This window comes from Protopterus annectens, chromosome 11.part0 (assembly GCF_019279795.1).
Source record: "Protopterus annectens isolate FY-2018-M chromosome 11.part0, PAN1.0, whole genome shotgun sequence".
Classification (NCBI taxonomy): domain Eukaryota; kingdom Metazoa; phylum Chordata; order Ceratodontiformes; family Protopteridae; genus Protopterus; species Protopterus annectens.
The window spans coordinates 126,875,409-126,900,552 of record NC_056745.1 but is presented as its reverse complement, the minus strand read 5'-3'; the positions used below and the strand labels follow the sequence as shown (position 1 = coordinate 126,900,552).

Genomic DNA, 25,144 nt, shown 5'->3' with positions numbered 1-25,144 from the left:
GACAGGGGGATGGCGGGAGGGTAACCTGGACTGCAACAGTGAATACACTCGAACATCTACATTTATGGTAAGTGTACACAACTGTACTATGTTCTTCGTGTTTCACTGTTGCAGTCATTACATTTGGGTAGAATCCCAAAGCTATGGTTGGGAGGCTGGAGCTAAACAGCATTAGGTGCGGCTATAAGGCCCTGCAGCACTGCAGTGGCAAAGCCTGCCCTGGACTTAGAGTAGAGAGGGAAATGGTAATGCTTTGTAAAGGTGTGAACAGAACTCCAAGTAGAAGCCTCTAGAATGTCTTTGGTTGGTACTCCTCTGAGAAAGGCTGCCGAAGTAGCTGCAGCTCTGGTGGAATGAGACCTAATGCCCTTGGGCACAGGTTTATGGTATAAGTAGCAGAAACGGATGCAGTGGCTTATCCACTTTGAAATTGTCTGCTTTGAGATAGCCTTTCCTTCTGATCCTGCAGCATATGACACAAGTAATTGCTCAGTTTTTCTTAGAGCTTTTGTCCTGCTCAAGTAGAATCTTAGCTGTCTGTGTACGTCCGAGGAATGCAGAATTCTCTCCCCTTTGCTCTGCGGATTTGGATAAAAAGTTGGCAGATGAATTGTTTGGTTAAGAGCCACACTGGGAAACCAACTTAGGCATAAAAGTAGGATTTGTTCTCAGAGGCACCCTGTCTGGGTAAAATGTGATAAAAGGCTCTACAGCCATGACGGCCTGTAACTCTGAAACCCTTCTTGCTGAAGTAATTGCTAGTAGCAGAGCTGTCTTCCATGATAAAAACTTTATACCAGCGGTAGCGGCTGGTTCATATGGAGGCAGAGTGAGCTTTTCCAACACATAATTGAGGTCCCATGCAGGTAATGGTGATCTTCTAGGAGGCCTTAGGATTTTGGCTCCTCTAAGATACTGCTTTAGTAAAAGATGAGAAAAGATTGGTGGCTCTGTATTGTAATGAGCCGAAATGGCAGAGGCATGGATTTTGATTGATTAGAAAGATAGACCTTTGTCAAGCATCTCAGTTAAGTATTGTAATATCTGAGGAATATGTGGTTCTGCTGTATCAGTTCCTTGTGCTTGATTCCAAGCACAGAATCTCTTCCATTCGTCAGCATAAGATTTTCTAGTACTAGGCCTTCTGGCTTCCAAAATGACATCCATCACAGCTTTACTGAGAGGTGTCGTTCGTATGATCACATGATTAGCCATGCTGCCAGGTTCAGACTCTGTTGATTGTGCAGGATCTGATTGTTTTGCTGGGACAGTAGTTGTGGTCTTTGAGGCAAGGTCCAAGCTGGGTATTGAGACAAGTTCCTTAGGATTGGGTACCAATATTGGCCGGGCCAGTCTGGGGTAATTAATATCATCTTTGGCTTCTCTTGTCTGACTTTTAGGAGGACCTTGGGTAGAAGAGGCAGAGGAGGAAACGCGTAAACTGACAGGTTTTTCCAACTGAAGGATAGGGCGTCCACTTTCCATGCTTGTCTGTGATAAGTCCTTGTGCAGAATCTTTTCAATTGATAATTTTGAGGAGAGGCAAATAGATCTATGTCTGGGCTCCCCCATTTCTCTGTTATCATGCTGAATACTTGTGGATTTAGTTTCCACTCGTGAGGATCCATAAGGTTTCTGCTTAAATCGTCTGCCAGAGTGTTCTGTCTTCCTGGCAGGAATTGAGCTTCAAGATCTATTTGGTAGGTCAAAGCTGTGTTCCACAGTGCCATGGCTAATCTGCAAAGGGGGTAAGAATGTGTGCCCCCTTGCTTGTTTATATACCACATGACTGTGGTGTTGTCCGTCTTTATCAGTAGTTGTCCCGGATGAAGTAAGTCCTTGAAGGCTGTTAGGGCATTTTGAACAGCTAGCATCTCTTTCTGGTTGATATGTAGATGCATTCGATTTGGTGCCCATATGCCCTGAATGCATCTTCCTGCCATGTGGGCCCCCCAGGCATAATCTGATGCATCTGTTAAGGTTTGGCTGGCAGGGGGTAGAGTGAAGGGCCGTCCCATGTTTTGGTGACAGGCCTTTGCCAGCAGAGAAACTCCTGTTGCAGGCAGGGGATGAAAGGAATCATTGTTTCCAGGCTGTGTGAATGTTGACTTCATAAACTTTTTAGGTGCCACTAAAGTTTCCTCATATGCAGTCTTGCATATGGAATTGGTAGGATGCAGGATGCCATGAAGCCCAGAGCCTGCAGAATTTGTCTTGCAGAAGACTGGGTTTTTGTTGCCATCAGTTTGAAGTAAGTAGTCAGTTGCCTTTGTTTGTCTGGCATGAGGTAAGCCATCTGGGCAGTTGTATGCAAGCTTGCACCCAGGAATGTTATCTTTTGAGAGGGTACCAGTTGTGATTTCTTTTTGTTTATTGTGTACCCTAGGCATGCTAGAAGCCTTTTCACAAATGCCAGGTGTCGTAGAAGAGCGTCCTTGTTCTCTGCTTGAATGTGACAGTCGTCCAAGTAAGGATATATTTCAATACTTCTTTGTCTGCAAAATGCAATTACTGGTGCCAGGCACTTTGTAAAGACCCTGGGCACAGTAGATAAGCCAAAGGGCAGTGCAGAGAATTGGTAATGCATTAAGCCAGCCTTGAATCTGAGGTATCTTCTGCATGACTGTCTTATTGGGACATGCAGGTATGCCTCTTTTAAGTCTAAAGTCACCAGCCAAGCATTCATGCCCAGCATGGGCAGAAGCTGTTGCAAAGTCAGCATTTTGAATTTTGGAATGTCCAGGTATGTGTTCAAAATCGATAAATCTAGTATTGGCCGCCAGGCCTTGTCCTTTCTGGGTACCAAGAACAGTCTTGAGTAAAAACCTTGTCCTTTTTCCTGTTCTGGTACTGTCTGAATGGCCCCCATATCCATGAGGGACGTTACTTGTTTCTGTGCCTCTGCCCATTGTTTTTTTGGCAGGTCTGGCCAACCATTTGTCCTTGGCAGAGTGTGGAAATGGAATCTGTATCCCTGTGATACGATGTATAGTACCCACATATCCTGGGTTATTAACTGCCAATTTTGAGCAAAAAGTGCTAATTTTTCCCTTATGGGTGCTGCCAAAAGATAAGTGCTTGGTGAAGGCAGAGGGAAGTCGTTGGAATTGCCTCCTGTAGGTTTGCGCTTTATCTCCTCCAGATTTGGAGGTGGATGCGCCCCATTGCTTTGACCTATATGAGTCTTGAGCCTAGTACCTGGAACCCTTAGGGCATCTGGATTTGCCCCTTTGAGCTCTGTCTGACACGGGAAAGGACCAATTTTTCATAGGCCAGTGTCTACTGAATCTAGGTGGCTGCACTTGTAAGAAATCTTTAACAGTTTGCATAGACTTAGCTTTGTCTTCCATTTACTTTAAAACCTCTTCTGCCTTAATACCAAACAGAGAATCATGCTGTAAAGGTGCATCTAGCAATTTAGCTTTAACATGATCAGGCAAATTTTGTTCCTTTAACCAGGCATGCCTCCTGATCACAGATCCGGTAACTGCGGCCCTGCAGGAGGCCTCTAAAGAATCAAAACCACATTGCAAAGTATGCTTTCCAACTTGTTCAGCTGCATGCAATAATTCCTGCAATTCCTTATTTTCTGCACATTCTGAAATCAACATCATTTTCCATTTCAGCAATCTCATAACATGTTGTTGGTACTTAAGCATATGAAATTGACAGTTTAAGGCCCTGATTGCCAAGGGTGCAGTTGTATAAACCTTTTTTCCCCATCTGTCCAGCGCACTTGAATCTCTGTCGGAGGGGGTAGGGTTTTTGACTGCTGAGGCCTTAACTCCCTTTAGACCCTGTGAAATAGTTTCAGGATCAGCAGCAGGGCTTCTAAATAAAAAATTATGAGAGTCAGGGACCCAGTAGTACCTGTCAGGCTTACTGGGACCCGGAGGTAGAGAGTCAGGGGTCAGGCTTGACTCCGAGAAAACATCATCCACAATGTCTAACACAGGGAGAATGGCTAGAGGCTTGTGCTGAGGGAGAAGGAGGAAATCCCTGAGCCTCTTTTTTGATTCTGAGAAGTCTTGACTCTCCCAGTGAAAGTGCTCCCTCAAAGTATGCAAGGTTTCTCCAAATGAATAATCCTCAGGAGGGGATGCAGATGGAATGGACTCCTCAGCATCAGAATCCTCATAGGGAGGTAAAGATGATTCCTGATCAGAAGAGGAATCAGAAGAAATAGAAACTTGCTCTGAAGATTCATAGTCAGTGTCTTGCCTAGGCCTCTTATCTGGAGGGGGATGGGTACCCCTGATCAAGGTAATAAGGTCTTCAGCCAATTTGATCATCTGTTTTTTAGGCATAGTGGCCTGTGCATGTGGCTCAGGCATCGTTTTTTTAGTTTTAGAAGGTGTCTTTGCCTTTAGTTTTGCAGCTTTCATCGGTTTGATATAAAAATGTTGAGATCTTAATACACCCTCAGAAGCTGGTGCCTGCTCAGCGGCTCCGGACACATCCAAGGGAGATACATCCATCGGTCCAATACCTTGAGTATCTTCGGGCATGCCGGACTCCACATGGGTGTCGGTAGAGGTCTGCGACTCGAAGGTAGCGAGTATCAGGGGCTGCGAAAGCACCTCACTGAGTACCGGCGAACCGGCGACTGGCTTAGGAGAAGCTTCGTCGTTGGTTTTGGATCTCGACTGCCTTTCTCTGTCTTTTTCTTTGAGTTTTTTTATGTACTCCGGTAGTCGGATTGCTATCCGACGACATCTCTGGGAAGTTAAATCTGTTTCCGAAATACTTCGATGCAAAAATATACCGACGCTTAATAGTGCGTTGGTTAAATCTTGCACAAAACCGACAGCCAGGCACGTTGTGACCACGGCCTAGGCAAGGAATACAGTATAAATGGAAATCATTATGAGGTATTTGCTTCCCACAAGTAATACAATTATTAACTTTTCCTGACATCGGTAAAAAGCAAGAAAAAAGTTTCCCCAATGGGGTACTTAGCTTTAATGAAGACTTCGGCTCTGAAACTCAAACGCGAATATTTCAGTAGTCGGCCGACCGGCACTTTCGAAATGCTTCTGCTTCTGCTTCGGGCACCGCACGGCAAGAAAGACTAAAGAAAATGGCATCGGTTGCATGTTTTATACCCCTGACAACCTGACGTCATGGAAGAGAAGACAGCAAATGACGCAAGACCCAAGACTTTGGAATTCAGGCCGACTGAAGGCAACCTGCCAGCAGATTACCCCCAAATGTAATGACTGCAACAGTGAAACACAAAGAACATCTGCTCTACAAGCCTGCTGTGCCTTTTAGTTGTCCAAATCCAAGGCAAGGGTGACTTATGTAGTTTTAAAGCAGCAGTGCAAGTAAACTGCACAAAAAACAAGTTTCCAAGTACAATATAATTCCACAGTTTCCAGTTTTAGTTATGTCTGTATTTTTTAATAGTTGAAAAATGGGATATGTGACAAATGCCTTAATTATTTTTTTTTTCTGGAAATAAAAGAGCTCGGCACTGCACCCAAGTTACCAGCAGCGTTGAACTCCTGTCAAAGACAACAGTGAAAACAAGTCACTATGGACACCAATAATCTGTTTTCACTATATTTGTTTTTAATCTGCCCTTAGACTTATATTATTCATACCCTTGTGGAATGCAGATTATAAAGGCATGGAGTTACTTACTGCAAGTGTACATGCAATCAGACTCACTGCATGAATGTAGGAGATCTCCAGTTCTGCTGAGAAAATTCACCAAGAATGGAGACAGTGCTGTTGCTGCATTCTACTGTAAGGTCATCTCTGTAAAGGCAGACTACAGCTGCCAAAGGTAATGTACGTCATGTGGCACTCTGTAAAAACTAGGCAATGCACTCTTGTCACTATGTTCTGTGAAATGCCCAAGACTGAAACTGCATACTTACATAAACTCACACACACACACTCAGATGCCAAAGTACCAAGCTGTAAGGAAGTAAGTGACGAAGGGAGAGTAATGAGATATACGGAATGAAAAGGTACTTGTTCACATTTCGGGGTATAGTTTATCCTTGTTTTGAGCAAGAACAAAACCAGATTTTTAGCTAGAAAGTCTTTCACAGTGATTTTGAAAGATGGGAGGGAGGGTATAGACCTGACGGATACAAGTAAGGAGTTCCAGGCCTTAACATCCTTGTACGAGTACAGGCAATCCCCAGAAGATTTGCTAGGTTTGTAGACAGACAGGAGTTTCTGGTCACTGGATCGCAATGACCAACTGGGAACATAGTTGTGTAGAATGTTTTTTAGTGCTGGACAGGCAGATGGATGCTGGATAATTGTATAGGTGATAAGAAGTTGTGTATATGTTAGTAGATGTGGCATTTCTGACCAATTTAGGCTTTTAAGTGATATAAAGTGGTGGGTTCTGAAAGGGGTATGTGCTGCAAATTTAGCAACTTTGTTATACATTGCGATGCCTGAAGGTTAGTAAGGATTGGAGCACCATAAAGAAGTGTGGGAGGAGATAAGTAGTGGCAAGTGTAGCTTTAGTTGTGTCGGTGAGAAAGTTTTTGGCTGTGTAAAGCATCCCTAGTTTTTGATGAGTTTTTCTTATGCAATTTTGTATGTGCAGGTCAAATGTAAGATTATCATCCATAATAGTTTGCTATAAGAAATTACTTCAGTGGTTGTATTATTAAGAGAGAAGGTTTTAAATTCTGTTTTTTTCATGAGAGGGGGATTTGGGGAAAAAGTAGTAGTTTGGTCTTTACTGGCTTGAGCATTAGCTGTGAGCTATGAAGCCATATTTCAAAGACTGTTAAAGTTTCCTGACTAATTTTTTGTAGGTGTATCATGTTGCCGGATGTGCAAATGGCAGTAGAATCATCTGCGGATTGTACTAGGGTGGTCTGTTGTGCGGAAGTATAGACAGTGTTGGTGAAATGTTAAACAGGAGGAGACGAAAGATAGAACCTTGAGGTACACTGGTGGTGACTGGGAGGTAAGGGGAGAGTGTAGAGTGCCATTTTACTGACTGATACCTATTAGATAGGTAGCTTTTGAACCACAGAGGTAGGCTGAGAGAGCCCTAGTGAGGATATTTGAAGTACAAATTTGCTGTGACAGACTATGCTGAAGGCTTTAGACAAGTCTAGAAATAAGGACGACACTAGTTTGCCATTATCTCTAGCTTTACTGACGGTATCTACATAGCTTAGAAGGGCAGTGCTAGCACTATGGGAAGTGCAGACACCATATTGTGTAAGGGATAGGAGTTCTTCCTGCATGAGATAGTCTAGCAATTGATTTTGAATACATTTTTCAAGTGTTTTGGTGACAAGAGATAAGATTGCTATACGTATAAAGTTATTAATGTCTGTTGAATTTCCTCCTTTGTGCAGAGGGATAATGTGTGACTTTTTCCAGAGAGAGGGGAATGTGGGATTCCTGGATTGACCTATTTATAAGGATTGAAACAGGACAGGCAATGCTACAGTCTGCCATTTTAGGTACTAACTTGGAAGGTCATCAGCTGAAAAAGAGTATGGTTTAAGTTTGATTAAGAGTAGTTTTATATAGGATGTGGACACAGATTTGAAGGTGAAAGTGGATGTGGGTAATATGTGGCTGTAGGTCAGGGCTGGAATTAGATGTTGAGGAATTCTTGGTAAGAGATGCTATACTACTTATAAAATAAGAGTTAAACTGTATTGCACTGTTGAGTGGTCAGTTACTGGGGGAGTGGTTTGGGTTGAATTTTTGGCCGGGATATAAGACTTCTTTAATGGATGTCCAACATTTCCAACATTTTTAGGGATGTGTTTAGTATTATTCTGAAAGTTTTTATCATATAGTTTTTGTCTTAATTTATTTGCTTTTTAGTATGATTGTGAAGCAGTCTGAAGTTTTCAAGATACTGAGGTTTTTTATATTTTTGCCATTCTTTCCATATTTTTCTCTATCTTCCATTAGCATTCTACTCTTTTTTTGATGGCCAAATTGCATTATTTGTTTCCAGTCTCTTTCTTCTATGAAGTTCAAGGCTATTTAGGATATTTAGAAGAGTTGTACTGAATTCAGTTATAGCATCATCTAATAGGGATGATTTTTAGGAAGTTCCAGTTAACAGATGATAGTGTAGTAATGAACGTTATGTCTGGGTTAAACTTGGAAAGGTTTACATGTTTTATAAATACGCTGCCTAACTGGATGTGTGAGATGTCTAGTTGTATGGACTGGGAGATGATCACTGAGAGATTCTGACATTGTACCTGTGGTGGTGCATTTGCTAGAGTCTGATACTACAATCCAGACTAATAGAGAATTTGATATTTTGCTGTAATGTGTGGGGCTATTAATTGTATGAAACCATACAAGTTCATGCTAGATGTAGGAGAGTTAAGGTTTATGTCCAACCAAGTGACATTCATATCACCAAGTAATATTGTTTCTTGTAGAAATGTTATGGATATCCGATGTAAGACATCTTCCAGTACAGCTGTATTGCCACCAGGAGGGATACAAAGGACAGTAATACACATTTGTTTAGGATTGTTTATTTTGAGGAAAGTAATAAGAAGCTCTACTGAACCGAATTTTGATGTTGGTTTGCTGTATGAAGAAATGGGGTAGGTACTGGGAAATATTAAAGCAATATCACCATCTTTCCTCTTTATACAGTCATTCCCACCCTCAGGTCAATTTACAACTGAGAGCAACCAGTTTGTAGCCAGAACAAAGTAATTAACAAAGAGATGCAAGTAAAACAAGTTGTCTGTCATTTCCAGAGACTAAACACTATGCAGTATAGTCTAATGGTCAAGCAAAAAAGGGACAGTGGCCAATTTAGTAAGAGGTCCATAGAGTGCAAGGACTATTTCACAGAGTCTTTCAATCACAGAGCAGATACGTATTTACCTGATTAAAGTTAATATGTAGCAGAGTTCTTCACAATAGATATGCGTACATTAAACAATGACGAACTTCTCAGTAAACTTGTAGGTGTAGGCACTTGTAGAAGAGCTCCTGCAATACTGAGGTCAGATGTAGTGACTGCAGTCTATTAAACAATTTAAAGGCTGACACCAGATTTCAGGCTTCCACATTTCCACTTATCTTCATCATGATTCTACCTCCACTTTACTAAAAAAGCACTTCCTGAAAATAGTCTTAAGCCCTCCTCTACTCCCCTTAGATGCAGTCAATACTGTCTGTTTCCCTCTCCTTTCTTGGCTGTGCCTTTATTCCCATTCCATTTAGTATATGATGTGCTCAGATCACATCCCTTTATCTCTTTTGTCCTCCAGTTTGTGTAGATTTAATGTACTCTGCCTTTTTTACATAGAATTACAGTACATAAAAGAAAAAGGAAGCAGAACACAGATGCATTTAATCTGTCACAAAATTTGCAGATGGCACAAAACAGTTGCTTCTCACCATGTGATATAGCATGACAGGAATCTCAAGCTTTCTTAAACACCTTAGCTGTTTTCTGTTCAACCCTTTATCACTTATTCTGGCCGATGATTCAGGATCTACTACCTACTCTGTGAAGAAATATTTCAGTATATCTAAACTGACTGTAAGCCACTGATCTGTTGGTCTTTTCCCCTCATCCAAACAGTACTACCTTTCTTGCCCATTGTAATCATGCACTGTCCTCTTCAGTGGCTTATTAAACCATATCATGTGTTCCCCATTTCTCTTGGTTGATATTCTCATCAGCTGTTGCATTACTGAATCTTAAATCCTCATTTTAAGGAATAAGACAATTACTGTACACTGTCATAAAAAGGTTGCTCTGGTGTGTAGTCTGTAATTTGCAAACCAATGTACTTCCCACTTCACTGCCCCTAAGTTTGGAGAAGTTCATGGATATGCAATTCCTGCAACATTTTAATAACAACAAAGTTTTCTCTGTTACCTAGCATGATTTTTAACCTTGAAAATACTTGACAATGGGCTGAAACTGTGATTAGTGAACATCTGTGTTGTCAACTAAATGTACAAAAAATACCATCACAAGTCTTGCATCTGCCTAAGATCAACTCCTGCTGCACCACCATCTCTATTATAACCTATCCCAAGAGTCACTCTAGTGATTTCTAGCTATATTGCAGGAAGGAAACAAGCAATTAAATGGGAAGGCGATTTCTCTTCTTCTCTGCCAGTATCCTTAGGTGATCCAGATGCTTTTGTGCTTAGCCCATTACTTTTCACATGTCACTAGTATGTCAGAACATTGCTGAGGAAACTAGGCTAGTCACATTCTGGAAGTAGCATGTAAACTGCAAAATACTTTTATTGTGAAAAAATGGTGTAGCTATAACGTTTGATATTTGCATTCATAGTGACAAAAATAACGCCATGCTTTTGCAATCAACATTACTCAGATGAGAGACATTCCTTCATTTTGGATTGTCTTCTAAAACAGCAAGAAAACATATTCTGCAATTTCCACAAGGTTGCCAGCACCCACTATTGACAGTTAACTAACATTTGACATACATGTCAAATTTGTCAACTACTACACTAACCAAAAATAAGGATGCTCTGTAAAGTCTAAACTGTTATGGCCAGCTTTGCTTGCCTCTCTTCAGCAATAGTCCTTATCTTTCAGTGTAGAATAGACACACACACACACACACACACACACACACACACACACACACACGCCGCACACACACACGCACACACGCATGCACACACACACACACACACACACACACACACACACACACACACACACACACACACACACACACACACACACGCACACACTTTGCTTTCACTGGGGAAGAGAGAAAGTAGTGGTAACTTACCTTTCAGAATGGCTGAAGTGGGTGGCTGTATCTAGTCGAGTTCTGGTTCATACCACAGCATGTAGACTTTTGTGGTGTGATATGTGATGTCCTCTCAGCACCTGTGTAAAACAGTGGAGAAGAATGTCCTGAGTTCACTGCACTTTGTCAATGATATTTACAATGGTTGATGTTGAACAACTGTAATGTATGCTATTCCATTCTCTCGGATCTTTTTAGAAAACTAACATCACATTATATCACTGAACTGCTGTCTGACCTTCCACTGTTTAACTGTAGCATCACCCAGAGCCGTGTTGTCACTGTTGATGACATAGAAAGACTGTTACTGGGAGACAAGATTCAGAGGTACAATTGATGCACCCCTCTTCCTCACCTCTGATTACTGTGCTGTGGGAGGACTAGGATACCAGACAACACAGATTTAGTGTTTAATAACCATATATTGCACTTCTTTTACTTTGTAAAATTAAATGGCCGTCCACAAGCAAATGATAATCAGAACCAGGTAAATTCACTTACAGTGTAAATAAATGTATTAAGTTCACAAAAGAGCATGCTCTCTGATCAACATTTTTTCATGTATTTTGGCTCACTGTCTTCAAAAGAATGTGCTTGAAAAAGCATAGGTAAAGCAGTACAAACACATCATCCGTGCTTCACTAGTCATGTCAGACTCCAGTAGAAACTCTATGAACAGCTGCTGCCATCCACAGAGTTTACTAAATAAGTAGGGAAAGGAAGTAGATTGCCAGGTCTTTATTCTGTTAAACACCTACACACACACACACACACACACACACACACACACACACACACACACACACACACACACACACAGACACACACACACACACACACACACACACACACAGACACACACACACACACACACACACACACCTAAGGACAGTTTAGAGTCACTGATTCACCTGCTGCATGTCTTTAAGAGGTGGGAAGAAAACAGAGTGCATGGAGAAAACCCAAGCGAACACATGTAGACTCCGCACAGAAGATACCAGGGGCAAGAATTGAACTGGAGAACTTCTTGCTGTGAGGTGACAGTGCTACTTACTGTGCCACAGCTGCTGTGTAAGTCTCTGTATAGCTACACAATTCTACCAGAGCTTGCTTTGTCTACCTTGGTGCTCGCCAAGTCAGTTCCACCACTTTGTGCAACGGTAAAGTAACACAAACCACAAGTGCCACAGCCACAGGATACATGATATTCGCTTCACTACATTGCTTCTTCACTAGCAGTGCAATGCAGCATTTCTTTGTCAACAAGTCAATGTACAGCTTTGTCCTGTTATGTGCAGCAATACAAAGTTGTGCTTCTGCGCCAACAGGGCACTACCTTTACACCAATAGTGCAGTGCATTTATGCTTTATTATAAGAATTCAGAAGGCTGTGCTCAAAATATATGTTGGAATAAGTAAAGGTCTTTACTTTAAGATTTCAGAAAGCTAAAATAAGATAAAAAGTGGCATTCTGACTTCATTTCAAAGCCAAGAAGCAGGAAAGTATTTTATTTCTTCTGCACTGTTGCCTGTTAATTTCTGTATTTTAGTGATAGTTAAAACACTTTTGCTCAGTTCTATATCATTTTGATAGAAAGGTGAAGTGCATTGTTTCTACAGTCACCTGACTGATTTATCAAGTGCTGTGCTTTTCTTTGGTGTTAAATCTGCTGCTTTTCCCTCAGTTTTAACTACCAACTTAGTTATCATTACAGCAACATTCTGGTCAAGTCTGACAGATAGGTAGACTATTTTGTGTGAAAAGACATGCTGTTGCTATGTTTTCGAAGCTCACATTTCTGGCTGTTTTTTCATTGGTTTCTTTGAACTGTTTCCTCAGCTATACTGACCTCAGTTGCACTTTGTAATGTACCATGCAAATATGTACTCAACAGACGGAGGCACTTCAACTGAAGTTTTACTCTTACTAAGAATAGATAGAGCCACACCAAGTAACAAGTTGTGCTATGATGGTACCCCTCACTTCAGGACCAAGTCAAATTACATTAGTTGTTTCTTCTTTAGTTAGGGCCCTACCAATATGTTAATTATTATACTAGAAACATTTTACTGTATTAACTAATATTCATTATTTTGAACTCATAAAAATTTACTAAAGGAAAGAAGAATTCAAGCAAAGTACAATAAAGTTTTTACATCCTTTATTTCTAAACTCTTGGACTAAACAGAAAGTCAGCCAGATTGTCTTTCCTTAGTTGCCAGACTCATAGCACTTGGTACAGTTGGACAGTGCAGCTACTGCCTGGTGATCACAGACAATAAATATTATTTGCCTCGTCACAGACTATCTGTGAGAGATGCAAGCGTTTAACTAATTAGAGGTATCCCTCTCACATATGAAGACAATGTGCAACACCCCTTCACGGCAATCGTTACAGCTGTGAAAACATCATTGCCTTAAGCCTCCAAGATCAAACAAGACCAGGACTCAGGAGAAATCAAACACCACAGTACAAATTACCACACTCATACAGACAGTCCCCAGGAAAAAATCACCCCTAACCCAGTACACATATACCCTCAAAAAATAAAAATATACTGTGATTAGTGACTCCATAGTCAGGCAGCCAGATTTTACTGTCACATGACTGGACAAAAATTTGGTGACAGTGAGTTGTCTTTCAGGTGCCAAGAGCTGCGATTTGCAAGGACCCTCAAGACCCTTAAGCTGAACAAGTACAGTGGTGGTCCATGTGTGTGTAAATTACCTGACATGCAAAACTCTGAGAGATATGCAGGGGGACATTTTTGGGCTCTTCATGCATGTACAAATGCAGGAAAGACACTGGTACTGAGTGGAATCCTTCCTGCCTTCTCCTAGAAGCCAAGGTACAAATAAAAGAAGATTAATTCATAGGTTCAAAGTGTATATTAGGCTAACAACCACTGAGACCTTTATAAGCATAGTCATGCAACTCAAATGTATACCAGGAGTTATTGTACCTTAGAAGTTCTTTTAAAGGATGTAAGTTAGTTAAGGCATAATTTAACAGCTACCTCTGTCCACCAAAAACAAAGGTGTCAGACCAGGGGTGAATATAGCAATAACCCACGCCTGGGTGTGGGTAATGCTGGATTTACCCACGGTTGGTGTGGTTTGGTCCCGAGGGCGAAGCCCGAGGGACCAAACAAAGACAACCGTGGGTAAATCCAGCATTACCACACCCAGAAGTGGTTATTATTATATAATGACATTATTTTAGAAAAGAAATAATTACTTCTCTTAAATAATGGCATTGTATAATACCTCTTTGCTGCCCTTCCGCAGCTGTCTGGTGTTCATGGCAGTTCTGATGTACTGCGCATGCCTACGCAGTACATCAGAGCTGTGGGCAAAAGCAACGGAGAACGCAAGATCTCCGTTGCTTTTATCTCGCTATGTTAAATGGGTTTAACATAGCGAGACAGCTTTAAAATAAGCAACGGAGATCTCCGTTGCTTATTTTAAAGCTGTCTCGCTATGTTAAACTCATTTAACATAGCGAGACAGGTTAAAAAAAAATCAACGGAGATGGCAAGATCTCCGTTGCTTTTTACACACTGTGTCGCTATGTTAAAGGAGTTTAACATAGCGAGACAGCTTTAAAAAAGCAACGGAGATCTGCGTTGCTTTTTTTAAACCTGTGTCGCTATGTTAAACTCTTTTAACATAGCGAGACAGTGTTTTATACTAACGGAAAAAGTCCGGGCGACCGGACCTTTTTCCGTTAGTATATTGAGGGATTTACAACGGGCACGCTGGTTGGGCTGGCCAATCAGCGTGCACGTTTTAGAGGAGGCATTGTATAATTTCCATTTTCCCATCCACTGGTCCACGTTGCACATGAATACGGTTAAGAAAGGCCTCTGCTTCACATGGATGGGAAGAGTATTCCAGAGAATGGGGATTCTCTGAGATATGCACCTGTCCCTCCAACATGTCCTGTAGGCAAAGTTTAAATCCTTAGACCTAGTAATTGTGGTGCTGTTCACTGTGCAGATATGCAAAAGGTCCATCAGAACAGGCTCCAGCGATCGTCTCTCAGCAGTCTGCAGGAAACACAGTACAGAGACAGGGTTCTGAGGTGATCTGCATAGAGCATTGTGTTTACGTCCCGTATTCTTTTTGTGAGGAACCTCTCAGGACTTTCCAGTTGTTGCATGTGCTTGGTCAGGCACATTCAGAAAGGAGTATTAAACTCAATGATGGGTGTGATGAGGCCTGAGGACAGTGGCACAATGACTTTCCGGGACCTAGATGCCATGCCCTTAATTATAAGCTGAGTGACGGAGAATTATTTTCTTACAACCTTAGACACATGTTGATTGAAAGCCAGGTTACAATCTACATGAGTCCCCAAATCGCTGACTAATGCATCCATTTTTAGGGGTGCTTTCTCAATAAGGTAGTTTCTTTGGGTGGCCAAATTCCCAAAAGGTACTATTACACATTTCTTGGCATTGAGTTTTAAGCTATGGCTTTGGCACCAGTCATTTCTGTGTTATACCTTCCCATACAATGTTAATATCTTGGGGGCTTCTATTACTGCTCCTAGCTTGTAATCATCTGCAAACATGGTAAGCCACAGGCCGTTGACATTGGCCTTGACTTCTGAAAACTAGATGCCAAAGAGGAGCAACCCCAGCAAAGAGCTCTGGGAGATGCCACTGATGAACAGCCTCTTTGTGGAGTTAGCCCCCAGTCCTAACTTCCTGGTCCTCTCTGTGAGCCAGCTGGTTATCCAGTGAGTTACAACAACAACTCCTTTATTTACCAGGTAGGCCCACTGGACACACAATCCCTTTTCGGGGGTGACCCTGGAGCAATCTCTGGTTAAGTGACTTGCTTAAGATCATAAAGTAGGCAAATGAGGGCTGAGGGAATCAAACTCTGTACCACAGGGACTACAGCTCCTAGCTTTAACCTTTACACCACCACCTAGTATGTGTCAGCTTGGGATGAGTTGCTGCACAGCCCCACCTGCTTTGCCAAGGACTACCTTTCATTCCATGGTTTCTGCACACTTGCTAAAACCATTGCTGTCCCCTATAGTGCCCTTTATTAGGCAGAGTTCAGTTAATGGATCTTACAGCCTAAAACCACAACAAAACTCCCTCCAGATAATATCAGGAATAGCACTGCTCAGTGTTAGGAGTCTAAATAACCAATTGCCTGACCTTGATCCCCCCCCCCTACATTCTGAGCACATTGATGTGTGTATTATTACTGAAGTTTGGTTTAAATGTGCAGAAAGTACTCTCTCTATAACAGGATTTTGCACTTACACTTTTAGACCTGATGGGAACTGCAAAGGGGTATCATTATTTGTTAAAGACCACATTACCTCGAGGCAGATTCCAATAGATTCACAAACTAAACTGACAGAAATACAAATCTCACTAAAAAAAAAACAACTGTCAGACCATAGCATGTTATAGGACCCCCTCAATGCCCCCTGAAACACACGTTCAGTTCTGAAAAATACTGGCTGAACTTTAAATACACTGAAACTCCATCATCCTGGGAAACATTACCTGGGACATCTATACCTCAGATACATGTTATGCCCAAAAACTCCTTGATTACATACACAGGAACTTCCTGCAACAAACAGTCCATGATCACAGTAGAGGACAAAATACTCTTGACCTGGTTCTTACAAATATAGCATCTAAATTCACTACCCCACTGGTACACCCCTTCCAGTAATATATGACAACAGACTGATGACCTTCTCCTTCAAAATCCCCAAATCATCAGTTACAAACATCACAGTACATGTTGACTTCAAACATACTAACCTCCTACAATTTTATGACAAAGTCTCAAAGTATAACTGCAACTCCCAAAATATTGACATGGCTAGTAGATGTGCAAATAGTTTTTATGCTCACCTACATAAATTTATTAACCTGACAGTTCCTTCCAGAAATACAAACTATCCTGGTGGTCCACATGCAGAAATAAACAATACAACAAAAAAAAAAATGTTTCTTAAAATATACAGCAAAAGTAAAGATCTGAAAATCAAGGGAAACATCAATAAGTTACAGGCGATACTGAAAAATACCACCAGGAAAACAAACGCATCCCTCAAACTTAGACTAGCATAGGTAGCCAAGGATAACTATAAATTCTTCTTTACCTACATCAAGAAGTTCATACATTCATAGGTATTTACTAGGCTAATGACCACAAGGGCCTTTTTAAGCCTAGCCATGCATCCCAAATCTCTGACAAGTTCCGATACCCTGGATAAGTGTAAGCAGGGGTTGGGGAGATGAACCATTTACAGGTTACCTGTGTCCATTAAAGACATAGGTGCCAAACCAGGGATGAATTGCGTTTGAATTGGGTTAGGAACCAGCTCTGCTTCACATGGATGAGGAGCCTGTTCCATAGATGTGGTAGTCGCTGGGATACATACCTATCTCTCCAGCAGGACCTAATTATATCACAGGCAAGGTTTAAGTCTTTAAAACGGGCAATTCTGGTGCTGGTTGTTTTGTGGATATGAGGAGGTCCATCAGAGTGAGGTCTGACAATGCCCTATATGCCAGGCATAGATCTCCCCTCAAAAATAGTACATTCATTTACAGCCATATTCTGCCAGTTATGGACTCGAACCCATGACTTACTACACATAAGACCATAACTCTACCCATGGAGCTGTTTTTCTTAACACTCAACATTGCTTTGAACTTAAATAGCACTACCTACTTAGATCCAGTAAACATCGGAAATTTATTAGTAGACAAATTTGGTGTAAATTTCACCCCCTAGAAAATTAAACAGACCCTGACATTCCAAAGGTTCTCATACCCTGTCAAAACTAAAGAATGCTTGCTAAAGGTACTTTACAAAACAAAAAATGCATCCTCCATGGGACCTGATAACATACCTGTCTGTCTGCCAGTTGAACAGCACTAAACATGTGCTGGTGGACCCACTCCTACAGCTAATCCACCTGAGCTTAACCTTGGCTTTGTACTCAAGGTATGGTGCATAGCAGTTGTGATGTCACTTCACAAGGGCAGCCATACTACAAGCCCTGGAAACTACAGATGTATTAGTCTGATGAGCCTTATCTAGAAGCCCAAGGAACAGATCATAACTGACCCAATAAACTCTTTCAGCTTTTCCCGGTTAGGGGTCGCCACAGTGGAACTCTGGTCCACTAATCATTGGCAGTGGATTTTTACGATGCCGAATTGCACTCCCAACGCCAACCTTCAAAGAAGGCACACCCATTCATGCACGCATCTACCTCCATGTCTTTAGATGTCACTCGACCATGGGGAGGACATGCAGACTCCACGCAGAAGGCGCTCCAGCCAAGAATCAAACAGGAGAACCTCTTGCTGTGAGGCGACAACGCTAAACGCTGCACCACCGTGGCTACAACTGACCCGATAAACTAAGATGTTAAATTAAAACTTGACCGCCATCATTTTGGCTTCATTAATAATAGACCCTGTCTAATGAATCTGATAAACTTCTTTGAGAGGGTAACACACGCTATGGAAAGCAGTCATGCTGTTCATACAACATATCTTGACTTCTCCAAAGCATCTGATACCATACCATTTGTTAACATAATTAACCTTGCTCCAAAGTGATCCCTTTGAAGCTAGGTGACAGGTGCATCCTCAGAGAGCAAGAAGGTAATCAGTAGAATCTCTCAGAGATCCAAGCTAGGACCTCTGCTCTCCAGTATATGCTTCTCTGATCTCCAAATCAAAAACTGGGATCTCTGGTTAACCAAGTCTGCAGATGGTTGAAAACTAAGTGTTATCATCAAATTCCTCATTGACATACAGAAACTACAACTTCAGTGTAAACATGTTACTAGCTGGTGCAGAGAAGACAGTCAGAAACTAAATGCTAAAAAGTGTAATATTGTTGCTTTTAGCAAACAGTTCCTCCAACTAACTTACAGTACAGACAGCACCCCACTCCAAAATGAAGATCTTGTGAGAGAGCTTGGAACAGGGGTGGTCAACTCCCTCTCCTTTGACCATAATGTTGCAACAATGGTAACAAATCCTTCTACCTAACACAGCTAATCACAAAGAGTATTTCCTCTAGATCCAGAGAAGTCCTTACCACTCTATATTCCCCACTGACCAGACCCATAATAGAATACTATGCCCCCTTTAGGATGTATCTCACTAGACACATCAAACAGTTAGAGAAATCCAAAAGGTTTCCAATACAAAGGATGACAGACCTAAAACACCTCAGTCACCAAGAGAGGCTGTAGGCTTTGTCCTTGTATTCAGTGTCCCATAGACTACTTAGAGGTTATCTGGTTTTTGGGTCACTAGGGATCCAGCAATCCAAGACTTCTTACATCTTCACAAATCAAATAGTCCAGTGAGCATTAGATCAGAGATCTGGATCTCCTTCAGCAAATAAACAAATCATGGTAGGCAGACAGATCCATTATGCAATGAGTACTATTTTATTAATTTACTTTTGTTTACCAAATTAGTCTGACTGGTCTGATAACATAGCCTTTTTTCAATGGAGGCCCAGTGAGAAAAGCTAAAGAAAATGTACAATAAAATTTACAATACATATAAGATAAGAAAATGAAAGAGAAAAAAATGATATCGTATGTATACCCAGACAAATTCACATTTTACTGGAATGAAGTAAACATTACCCCTTTTTCTGGAACAAACTTCCACTCCAAATCAAGTAATGTGAAATGATATCTTCCTTTTAAAAGAGTTTATCTTCCTTTTAAAGAGTTAGAAAATCTAAAGGTATTACTGCTTAATGCTAGGAGAGTACACAAAAAACTCCACTCCCTAAAAACTCTCTTTTCCCTAGAGAATGCTGACGTCTGTGCGGTCACTGAGACGTGGTTTAAAGCTGAAGAGAGCACACCAACAGTGCAAGGTTATAATGCCTTCCACACATTTAGGCCAGCTACTTCACAGGTTGGGACTACCCGCGGTGGTGGTGCTGCGGTAGCGTTGTCACCTCACAGTAAGATGCTGTCCGGTTCGATTCTCAGCTAGAGCATCTTCTGCATGGAGACATGCGTGAATTGGCGTACCTTCGTTGAAGGTTGTGCGTCAGAGTTGGTAACTCGGCACATAAAAATCAACTACCAATCATTAGCGGACCGGAGTTCTGCTGTGGCGACCCCTAACTGGGAAAAGCCGAAAGACACAACAACAACTTAACATGTGGGGACTAAAGGTGGAGGTGTCTCTATTTACATCAAAAACAAATATACTTCAAGGCTGGTCAAACAGGACAATGCATTTGAGCTGCTCCATGTTCAAATCACCACAGGTAAAATCCAATACCACTACCTTGCAAGCTACAGGTCCCCCTCTATGACCCAGGAAACCCATACCATGTATTTAAACTTTTTGGAAACATTAACTATCCAACCCAATACCATATTCATATGTGACTTTAATTACGCCACTATTAACTGGAAATCCTATATAACACCAAATGTACTTACACAGAGATTCCTAGATTTTGTAAACACAAACTCCCTGGACCAAATAGTCAATATACCAACTAGGGGTGCAACCATACTGGATCTGGTCCTCACTAATATGGGAGACTGCTGCACACCTCTACTATAATGCCTTCCATGGTAAGGTCAGACCACAAAATGGTCTCCTTTGAAGTAAAAATAAATCCTGGACCCCCAGCTAAACCTGGGATATTCAGGAACTATTCTAAGACTGACCTCTTGCTATTAATTAAGAACCTGGCAAAATTTCAAGCCCCTATAAACCCTGACAACACTGCTGCCTATGCAGAACTGTTAACAGAAACCCTGTACAAGCATGGTAATAGCTTCATAGAGGCAGTTGTACCTACCAGGAAGAAGTACAGAACTAACTCAAAAAACAAGCCACCCCGGTGAAATCACAGAATCAATAGGCTGTATAACAGGAGGAAGAAAATCATGGTAAAACTATGAAGTGCAGCACCCAGCAGGATAAATCACTCTCATCAAACTAATCAAACAATTCAGAGGACAAATAAAGTCTACCAAAGCCAAATTAGAGGCAAGTTTGGCCTCCCAGGCCAAGGACAACCACAAGGCATTATTTAGCTATGTCTGCAATCTCAAAGGCAATACACAATTGTGTGCAGAGCTCGTTGTAAATGGAGCACCTATACTGAGCCAGAAGCTATAGCAAACCTCCTGGCTGATAAATTCAGCTCCAACTTTACCCCTCTCTCCCCCTCAACCTCCCCTCAGGAAATATAATCAAATATAACTCCCCCTACTATCACTAGGGGACAGGTCCTTAATGCTCTCTCTAAGACCAAGAACACTGCATCAATGGGCCCAGACAATATCCCAGGATGCCTTCTTAATAGCATGAAACATGACCTTTTAGGGCCTCTAGAATTACTATTTAACTGTAGCCTCCAAACAGGCTTCATGCCTCATGAATGGAGAAAGCTGACAGTCATCCCTTTGCACAAATGTGGGCCATCTACAGACCCAGGAAATTACAGACCCATAAGTCTCACTAGTCTTACATGTAAAGCCATGGAAAGAATTATCATGGAGATGATCAATAGAGATACAGTAAACCTCCAGACACTGGACCCAACCAAGTTTGGTTTCATCAAGGGCAGATCATGCCTACTCAGTCTGGTGGACTTCGTTGAGAAGGTCACCAAAGCAATGGATGAGGGCAAAATCATTCACACTGCCTACCTTGACCTGGCCAAAGCATTAGAATACCCCACTCAGGCATTGTTGACAAACTCAAGAGGTTAGGTACAAACCAGTATGTCACCAGGTAGACAGCCAACTGGCTCACAGACAGGACCCAGGAAGTTAGAACTGGGGAGTCCACCTCTACAAAGAGGCCAGTCACAAGTGGAGTCCCTTAGGGATCAGTCCTTCGACTGCTCCTTTTTGGCATTTACTTCTCAGAAGTCAAGGCCAATATCAGTGGTCTCTGGCTGACTAAATTTGCAGATGACTGCAACTTAGGAGCTGTCACTGAATCTCGCACTGACACAAATGTTGTCCAGGAGGGGATGACACAGACAAACAGCTGGTGTCAGACCCATGGACTAAAACTAAATGCCAAGAAATGCATAATAGTATCCTTTGGGAAGTCATCCATCCCTGGTAGCTATCATATTGATAACACACCCCTTAGAGCTGACCCAGTAGTCAGAGACTTAGGGACACACACAGATAGTAATCTAGCCTTTGTCCATCTTGTGTCTACAGTAGTGAGGAAATCCTTCTATGTTGCCCAACTTATAAACAATGGTAAGGCATCTAAGTCCATGGTAGTCATTGTTCCACTGTATTCAGCGTTCATCAGACCTATTATTGAGCACAATGACCCCTTTGGCATGTACCTAACCAGGCATATCAAACAACTGGAATATTCACAAGGGTTCCTCACTAAAAGAATACAGGGTGTAAGTAAAATGTCCTATGCAGACTGACTCTAGGCCTTATCCCTGTAGTCTGTCTCCTACAGGCTTTTGAGGGGAGATCTATGCCTGGCATAAAGGGCATTGTCAGACCCCACTCTGATGGACCTCCTGCATATCCACAAAACAAACAACACCAGAATTACTCATTCTAAAGACTTAAACCTTGCCTGTGATATAAATAGGACCGGCTGGAAAGATAGGTATGTATCCCAGACACTACCCTGTCTATGGAACAGGCTCCCCCATCCATGTGAAGCAAAGTTCCTCCCTAACCCAATTCAAGTGCAACTTGGACAACTGGATGGGAAAACGGAAATACATCCCTGGTTTGGCATCTATGTCTGTAATGGACAGAGGCAACCTGTGAATGGTTCATCTCCCATTCCCCTGATTGTAAATGTTTCATCTCCCAAGGCCCTGCTTACACTTATCAAAGGGTATCAGAACTTGTCAGAGATTTGAGATGCATGGCTAGGCTTAAAAAGGCCCTTGTGGTCATTAGCCTAGTAAATACCTATAAACCTATGAACCTATAAATTAGACAACTGGATAGTTATTCACTAATTCACCCACAGCAGTAGTGGCCTGTTGCTTTTTGAAAAAGGAGGAAAGTCTAAGGGTGGGAGCTGCCAAGGTATAAATGGCCACATGGACCAGTTGCCTTGTATTTTCCATGATTTCATGATTCTGTTGCAGTAGTGCAGTGCCTCTGTACTGGCAGTGCAGTACTCCTGTATGAGCAGTGCAGTTGATCTGTGCCAGCAGTGTAGTACATATCAGTCAGCAGTGCAGTACTCCTGTATGAGCAGTGCAGTGTAGTTAATCTGTGCCAGCAGTGCAGTACTCCTTTAAGAGCAGTGCAGTGCTTCAGTGTCAGTAGTGCAGTACGTGTACCAGCAGTGCAGTACTCCTGTAAATGCAGTGCAGTGTTTCTGTTGCAGTAATGCAGTGCCTCTGTGCCAGAAGTATAGCACTTCTCTGCCAGTACTGCAGTGCTTCTGTTTCAGTTGTGCAGAGCTTCTGTTTCTGCAATGCAGGGCTTCTTTGCCAGCAGCAGTGCAGTGTTTCTATGCCAGCAATGCAGTATCTTTATTCACAGAGTGAATCCAAATGCCAAACCTTCAGAGCTGGTGGTGAACCCTTCCTCCATCTGCAATAATGGCATATTTCTATAGTGACAAGCGATGGCTACAAAGCCTGTCCTAGAGTGTGCTACATTACTGACATGAATTTTACTATAAATTACACCTGTTAAAGAATTCTTTAAAGGGGAGGGATGTCTCTGGAAAAAGTACACTGACTTTGTAATAGTGCTTACTATTCGCTTTTCAACAGTATATAAATGATAAATGTTCTAGTCTTCTTTTGTCTTTCTTAACCCACCTTATTTTTGTTTTCCATAAAACATTTCCTTAATTTTCATGGATACGCACTTGAGAAAAACAAACCACACAAGTACTGGGAGTATTTCCTACTGTTTATACAAGTTATAAAACATGTGCAGAAGGTGTGACTGAATATCAGATTAAGCACTTCACATTTAAATGCTGATAATGACCTAGGATTGAGTCAGATCCTGGTAGATTGTTTGTACACTTACTGTAGCATTGTGCTCGTCTCTCTGTGTAGCTTAGGCTTCTTGAACTGAACAAAGATAGCTGTCTGCGGCATACTACATTTAGTTCTACAGGTCAAGCTCACTGTGGTGGTGGTGGTCGGGGGGGGGGCATCCATTTCAAAAGAAGATCCTGAAGGTGGGAAACTACCATAAATCCTCTCAGCTCTTCCACAGGAAATCATTCCAGAGTTTACAGCTAACAGCAGCAAGTATTCAACAAACTGAGGATCTATCCAAAAGGAGCTATTAACACTAACGTCTCCATCAATGCCTTACAATACATCTTACACAATACAAGATTTCCAAGCCAAGAGAATGAGGGCTCACAACTTTCAAAACACGCATTGCAAGTGAGAAATCCACCATTCCTCCCTACATTTTCACAGGAAATCAGTCAATATCACAGCAAACAGTGGGAGTATTCAAAGAAGTGACAAACCCAAGCTTAACTACTAACATCTCTCTCACTCTCTTACAACATACTAAATAAATCATGATTTTCCCCAACCGAGAGAATTATGGTTCACATCTCCAATGTAATGGTATCTGTTATTTGTTATAAACAGACTTGTTATACTTAAGAGCTTTAAATTACAGAATCTAAGTAATACCCTCAATACATGAATTTGTTGCAACATTGACAGTATGTAAGTTCCTACCCACATTAATACCACAAATCAAACACAAGGCCTCAAAAAGACAAAGAACCAACCACTTCAATAAATACAAAGAATTATTAGAAAGTGTTGTATCACACTTTTTGATTGCCAAAGCAAGAATAAGAATACATTTAAGTAAAGTACCTTCAGTTTTTTCCCAAGAAACAAGGCTGAAAATGAATCATGCATAATCACATTCTGTTGTAAACAGTGAACATCCTATTATGACTAATCCTGGACATAACAGAATGCATACTCTTAAAACTGCCTTAAGATCCTAATGCACTTTTTTTATTACTGCTATGTGTCTGCTCTTTTCAAATGATATTATAGCAAAAGAAAATGCATATATTTTAAAGCATAACTGCAACTACAAGTTCCTTTAATCATTTTTTATTCTACATTGAAGAATATTTCTTGATTTTTTTTCCAGTAGCAACAACCAACATTAAGAGTTTTACTTTATTTTTGGGGAACACAATTTCCAGGCTTTCTCCTTTGTTAAAAAAATGATCCTGTCATTCAGCATGTGACACACCCCTTCCAAACAACATATACATATTAGATATGTCATCACAGCTTTCCCAAAGGTTACATTTAAAAACCATTACCTTCAAAGTGCTAGTTT

General features: G+C 41.4%; 1 protein-coding gene across 1 annotated transcript in view; it reads right to left on the bottom strand.

Annotated features, from left to right (window-relative positions):
- WNT5B (Wnt family member 5B) overlaps positions 1-25,144 on the bottom strand; it is a gene marked incomplete in the record, with an annotated part of 1,807,993 nt that overhangs the window by 1,458,403 nt on the left and 324,446 nt on the right. Inside the window, 1 exon segment of the mRNA XM_044087503.1 lies at positions 10,764-10,864.